Source organism: Pinus tabuliformis, chromosome 6, assembly GCF_031772625.1.
Source record: "Pinus tabuliformis cultivar Carrire ecotype Pingquan chromosome 6, CPIR1, whole genome shotgun sequence".
In the NCBI taxonomy this organism is placed as follows: Eukaryota; Viridiplantae; Streptophyta; class Pinopsida; order Pinales; family Pinaceae; genus Pinus; species Pinus tabuliformis.
In genome coordinates, this window is record NC_142292.1 from 2091582072 (window position 1) to 2091589277 (window position 7206).

A 7206-nucleotide genomic window follows, 5' to 3' on the forward strand; every position below is an offset into this window, starting at 1 on the left:
AACGGTCATCCACACAGACCACCGACCCCTGCAGTTCATACAGACCCAAGGGAAATTGCAGAATGATCACCATCAGAAGTGGTCTACATACCTGCAACAGTTCCACTGGAATATCAAGTATAAGAAGGGCAGCACCAATAATGTTGCAGATTGCCTTAGTCGACCACCGATGATGGCGTTAACCACCGTGCTCAACTCCTGTGGATACGAGACTTCTGATTGGCCACTTCTCTACAAAAGCGACCCAGAATTTGGCCACACATACCAGACACTCTTGGAGGGTCGGCATGTTCCAGATTTTCACCTCTAGGATGCCCTGTTATGCCACCTGGGTCACCTTTGTGTTCCTTCAAGCGAGCGTGCCAAGATGATTTGGGAAGCACACTACAGTCGGTCTACTGGGCATTTCGGGGTCGAGAAAACAATGGCAGTACTGCAAAATTATTTCTATTGGCCGAATCTTCGACGGGATGTTGGGAAATACATCAGATCATGTACTGCCTGTGCCATTGCCAAATCGACCATTAAGAGGCACGACCTCTATACCCCGTTGCCTACCCCTAGTCGACCTTGGGAATCCATCTCCATGGATTACATGTCAGGCCTTCCTTCCACTAAGCATGGAAATGATTGTGTTTTTGTGGTCGTCGACAGGTTCTCGAATATGGCCATTATGGCGGCCTGCAAGAAGAATATCACAGCAGAAGCCACTGCTAAACTCTTCTTTGAACGAGTGTGGGTGCACTTTGGGATCCCATAGTCTATCATCTTAGATCAGGACAATCGGTTTCTCAGCACATTTTGGTCCAGTCTCTGGTCAATGCTGGACACCAAACTCACAAAGTCCACAACCTTCCATCCTCAAACTGATGGCCAGACAGAGGTTGTCAATAGGATGATTGTACACATTCTGCGCATGTATAACTCAAAGCATCCACGCACATGGGACGAGAGCCTCCCCTATGTTAAGCACAGCTACAACCGAGCTCTTCACAGCTCCACTGGCCATAGCCCTTTTCAGGTGGGTTTGGGATTCCAGCCACTATGCCCCATTGATGTGGCCATGCCACTTGCAGCTACTCACATAAATTCAGCTCATGTCCAGTCTGAAATAGATAAGGCCACCAGCTTCATTGAGCGCATCCAACATATTCGTCAGCAGGTCCATGACATTCTTGAGAAATCAAATGCCAAGTACAAGCAGCGACATGATCAACATCGGGTGCCACACAAGTTTCAGGTGGGCAACAAAGTCTGGTTGCATTTGCAAAAGGAACGCCTTACTGGAGCCTATCGGAAATTGAGACCACTCCAATATGGTCCTTACACCATTACTAAGGCTATTGGAGACAATGCATTTGAGCTCAGCGTTCCCCCATTCCTTCGCCTGCACCCAGTGTTCAATGTGGACCGCCTTCGGCCATACTTTCCACCATTGGTAGACACATCCGACATTGCAGAACAGCTCAAACCCACAGAATTAAATCCAGATTGCATGGAACAAGCTGCAACTGATCGGATCATGGACACATAGATCAAGAACACTTGCCAACAGAATATCCAACTATATCGAGTTGTCAAAGCAGGCCAACTCCTTCAGCAGGGCAAGTGGCTCACCAGGGAACAAGTTTAGCAAAAGTTTCCTCATCTCATGGAGGAACTCAACGCAATGGGGACCATTACTTCCTAAGGGGGGAGGAATGATCCAGGTGGATATTGGTGGCCACCTGCGAAGTCCACCTGGACCCCCACCATTGTTTCTCTCAGCATTTTCAGTTTCCTTAATTGTAGCAAAACTTACTATTTTTAGCAGTTTTTCGGGTCCTGAACTTCTGGAGCCGTTTTGAGGCCCTAAACAACGTTTTTTTGGGAAATATGGGGGCAACATGGGTTCATGGACCGATGTTGCCCTTCCCAAAGTGGTAGTGCTCGGATAGATCTTTCTAATGAGCTATTGTACGCGTCAAACGGAGATTGTATGCCAAAGTTACGACCCCGGGAAGCTGATGTACTAATTTACCCAAACGGGGCCCACAGTTTGGCGTTTCATCTCCTAGGGTTAGTGTAGGTTTTAACCTTGTACAGAAATTACCTGCATCCGAATTCTTAAAGAAAGAAAATAAACAATGTGAGAGCATAACCCATAAAACACATATGCACAGAGATTTTTCCCTGGATCCCAAAACCGGGACTACCAGCTTGATTTTTCATTATGTTCCTTTCAATGTTACAATACATATTTATACATGCCGAAGCATCCAAAACCATGGACCGAAAAACCATCGTGTCCAATACCATGTGCGAAAATCATGCACAAAACCATAGGTAGGTTCGCCCAACCTAATATAGGGTCCAAAAAAAAATTTCCCGGGGCACTGCCCCGGACCCCATAGAGGGGGGCTACCCGCCCCACTCAAACCCCCCGGACAGGGGGGGCTGCCGCCCCCCCGCTGCGCAATCGCCACAACGAAGGGGGGCTACCGCCCCCCTCTAACCCCCCGTTTCACTACGTAGGTTAGTCGTGGAAAGAATATAACACAACCCAACAATCTCCCACTTGTTGTTTTCTTTCCACAGGGGGCCACAGGAGAGCTTAGTCATTTTTCCAGCCCTGAAACACCCATTGTTTCTCTACACCAAGAGAACTTCTTAGAGCTCATAGATTTTGTCAATGCATCTGCAGTATTCTTCAAAGTGTCCACCTTTACCAGCAACACCTTTTTGTCTTCTATCATATCCCTCACAAAGTGATACTGAACATCAATGTGCTTTGTCTTTGAATGATAAGCAGGGTTCTTTGCCAAGAAAATTGCACTTTGGCTATCACAGTCTATTCTTATAGCTCCCTGTACTAACCCCATACTTGAACACAAACTCTGCAACCAAACTGCTTCCTTGCTTGCATGAGTGGCTGCCATGTATTCTGCCTCTGTAGTTGATAGTGCCACTACAGATTGTTTCTTACTCATCCAACTGACAGCACCTCCAAATAGGTTAAACACATACCCACTTGTAGATCTTCTCTGATCCAGATCTCCAGCCCAGTCTGCATCAACAAAACCATGAATATCCAACACTCTGTCCAATCCTGGTCTTCCTTGGTAGCACAAACCATAATCACTAGTGCCACGCAAATACCTGAAAACCCGCTTCACTGCTGTCCAGTGCTCCTTCCCAGGTTTTGACATAAACCTGCTCAATACTCCCACCATTGCATACATCAGGCTACCGACTGCACTTGCATATGGAACATGGGACATGTCCTCTTCCTCTTCTTGTGTCTTGGGACACTGTTCAGCAGATAACCTCACACCTACAGGAATAGGAACCTTCACCGGTTTACTATCCTGCATATTAAACCTCTGCAGTATTGTCTCGACATACTTCCTCTGGTTTAACCAGAGCTTCCTCTTTGCCCGATCTCTTTTAATTTCCATGCCCAAAATATAGTTTGTAGCACCAAGATCTTTCATGTCAAATTTGGAGGACAATTGGGTCTTCAAATCCTGGATAATTTCTTTGTCATTTCCAACCAGCAACATATCATCCACATACAAGACCAGATAAATAACACGGTCACCAATTAATTTAAAATACACACAATGATCTGCTTTGCTTCTGGTGAAGCCAAGTCCCCGTATAAATGTATCAAATTTCTGATACCACATCCTTGGTGACTGTTTTAACCCATACAGAGACTCCTTTAACTTGCATACCAGTTCTTTCTTACCCTTCACCGCAAAGCCTTCAGGTTGCCTCATGTAGATTTCCTCTTCCAAATCCCCGTGAAGAAATGCTGTCTTCACATCCATCTGTTCTACCTCAAAATCAAAAGCAGCAGCAACAGATAAAAGTAATCTAATAGAAGCTACCTTGGCAACAGGAGAAAAAATATCACCAAAATCAATTCCCGGCACCTGGGAATAACCTTTTGCTACCAACCGAGCTTTGTATTTCTCCACCTTTCCTTCTGCATTAGTCTTCTTCTTGAACACCCATTTGCTGCCAATGGGTTTCCTTCCAGCCGGCAACTCTACCAGATCCCAAGCCTCATTTTTGTGCAAAGATGCCATTTCATCAACCATTGCCTCTTTCCAAAGTTTTCCATCCTCTGAATCCACTGCTTCGTTCACAGTTCTGGGATCATCATCAGTAACAGACAAAGGAAAATTTGAACTGAAAGCAGATGGACTATACCTTTCTGGCTGCCTTCTTTCTTGACCTGATCTTCTCACAGCCGGAGTTTGTGGCTCTTCATCTTCTGATTCCTCCTCTGCTGCAGAGTCTGATTCTTCCTCCTTTGGCTCAAACTCTATCTTCTCAGGTTCCTTTGGTTGGACTTCAGATTGAATAACATCTTTTACCTCGTTTAGAAATTTTTTTGGCGAAATCACATAATTGATCATTTGTCGACGCGTTTCGAACCAACTAGTGTGGTTCACCATCAGGACAAGTTGAAGATACAGATCCAGTATAGCGAGTTAAATAGTCCAAGCAGAGACTCCAACGGCTAAAAAGACTAACGGCTAGTTGAAAAATAGCCGTTAGTCTTTTTAGCCGTTGGAGTCTCTGCTTGGACTATTTAACTCGCTATACTGGATCTGTATCTTCAACTTGTCCTGACGATGAACCACACTAGTTGGTTCGAAACGCGTCGACAAATGATCAATTATGTGATTTCGCCAATTTTTTTTCTAAACAAGCGTTATGGATCACAGAAGTCTAAATTCCTTGATCTTTTACCTCTCTGAACACCACATCTCGGCTGTACACAACCTTCCGTGTGACTGGGTTCCAAAGCTTATAACCCTTTAAACCATCCTTATACCCAATAAAGATGCACTTTTTAGATTTACTATCCAACTTGGTTCGTTTCTCCTTTGGAACATGTACATATGCATCACATCCAAATACCCTCAGATGTGAAAGAGAGGGTTTCTTACCAGTCCATACTTCTTGTGGAGTCTTATCCTCCAACGCTGATGAGGGTGATCTGTTGATCAGGTAACGTGCAGTATCCACCGCCTCTGCCCAGAATTCCTGTCCTAACCCAGCACCACTGAGCATGCTTCTTGCCCTTTCCATCAACGTCTTGTTCATTCTTTCTGCGACTCCATTTTTCTAAGGTGTATATGGAGTAGTCTTCTGCCGTGCTATACCACACTTCTTACAAAATTCTTCAAATTCCTTGCTGCAAAATTCTCCACCATTATCTGTCCTCAGCACCTTTATCTTCTTCTCTGTCTGATTTTCCACCGAGCCTTAAATTCTTTAAACCTGTCAAAGACTTCAGATTTCTTCTTAAGGAAATATATCCATGTATTCCTTGAGAAGTCATCTATGAATGATACATAGTACACAGACTTACCCAGTGATGGAACCTTCACAGGTCCAAACACATCACTGTGCACAAGCTCTAATATATGTTTCGTCCTCTTACCACCAGAGGGGAAACTCACTCGATTCTGCTTCCCATACACACAATTTTCACAGAAATCAAAATCCAGAGAGCTATCATTCATACCTTCTACCATACCTTTACCATGAAGTATTCGAAGGCCCTTCTCTCCAATATGTCCAAGCCTTTGATGCCACAACATGGTCTTCTCTCCAGAGACCACTAGATTTTCTACTCCATTTTCAGGAACCATAGAACTATTGCACCCATCAACAACAGTGCTACCTTGCAGCTTGTACAGAGTTCCAATCCGAACTCCCCGCATCAATATCAGTGCTCCTCGAACCATCTTGCAGGTATCTTTCTCGAACACCGTCTTTACACCTGCATCATCCAACTTGCTTACAGAAATCAGATTTCTGGCCAATGCAAGAATATGTAGAACACCCGGAAGTGTTCTAACCCTTCCACCTTGCAACTTCAACTTTACTTTTCCCCGACCAATGATTCTAGCCTTCCTATCATCTCCTAAGAAGACATCACCACCATCATATTTCTCATACTCGCAGAACCACTCTCTATGGGGAGTGAAGTGAAAGGATGTACCTGAGTCAATCAACCATGCCTCATGATCTACATGTGTACTTGAAGAAGCCAAGTACACATCCCCACCTTCATCTGAGGTGGTTTTCGCCTCTACAGAAGGAGCATCATCAGATCCCTTTCCTTTATCAGGAGCTTTAGATTTACAATCCCTTCTGAAGTGCCCTTCCTTTCCGCATTTCCAGCACACCACCTTTGTAGGTTTTCCTAGAGATTTAGATCTCCCTCTAGATTTAGATCTCCCAGTCGATGACTTATTTTTGTTTCTGTTCTGGGACCGTCCTCGTACAGACAAGGCATCACCATTCTGGTTGTCCATATTCTTCCGTCTCATCTCCTCCGTCAGCAAGGCTGAGACTATTTCATCAAACTGCAAAGCAGTTGCATTGCTACCTATTGCAATAACCAGACTATCCCACGAATCTGGTAGAGAACACAATAGACTGATGCACTTATCTTCATCTGAAATTTTAATATCAATAGATAATAATTGAATTACCACAGTATTAAACGCATTCAGATGCTCTGTCACCGAGTCTCCATCTTTCATCCTCAGGTTATACAGCTTTTTCCGCAGGAACAGTTTATTCACCAAAGACTTAGATTGGTACAAAGTCCCTAACTTGACCCACAAAGCCTTTGCCGTAGCTTCTCCTGATACATTCAGCAATACTGAATCTGAGACACACAATCGTATTGTGCTCTTTGCCTGCCGATCCAATTTCTTCCATTCTTCATCGGTCACTCCCGATGGTTTAGTACCCGGATCTACCGCGATCCACTGATCTTTATCAACCAACAGATCCTCCATCTTGAGTTTCCACAATTCAAAACTCTGACCACTGAACTTCTCAATCTCGATCTTTCAACTGCTCGCCATCTTCTTTCACCACCAGAATCGATCTCGCAGATCTCCCACTGAACAGGGTCTACCACAGGCCCGAGCGAAACCCCTCAGCAACAAAGGCGTCCCCTTGAAGCCAAAACAGCTCTGATACCAAATGTAGGTTTTAACACTGTACAGAAATTACCTGCATACGAATTCTTAAACAAAGAAAATAAACAATGCGAGAGCATAACCCATAAAACACATATGCACAGAGATTTTTCCGTGGATCCCAAAACCGGGACTACCAGCTTGATTTTTCATTATGTTCCTTTCAATGTTACAATACATATTTATACATGCTGAAGCATCCAATACC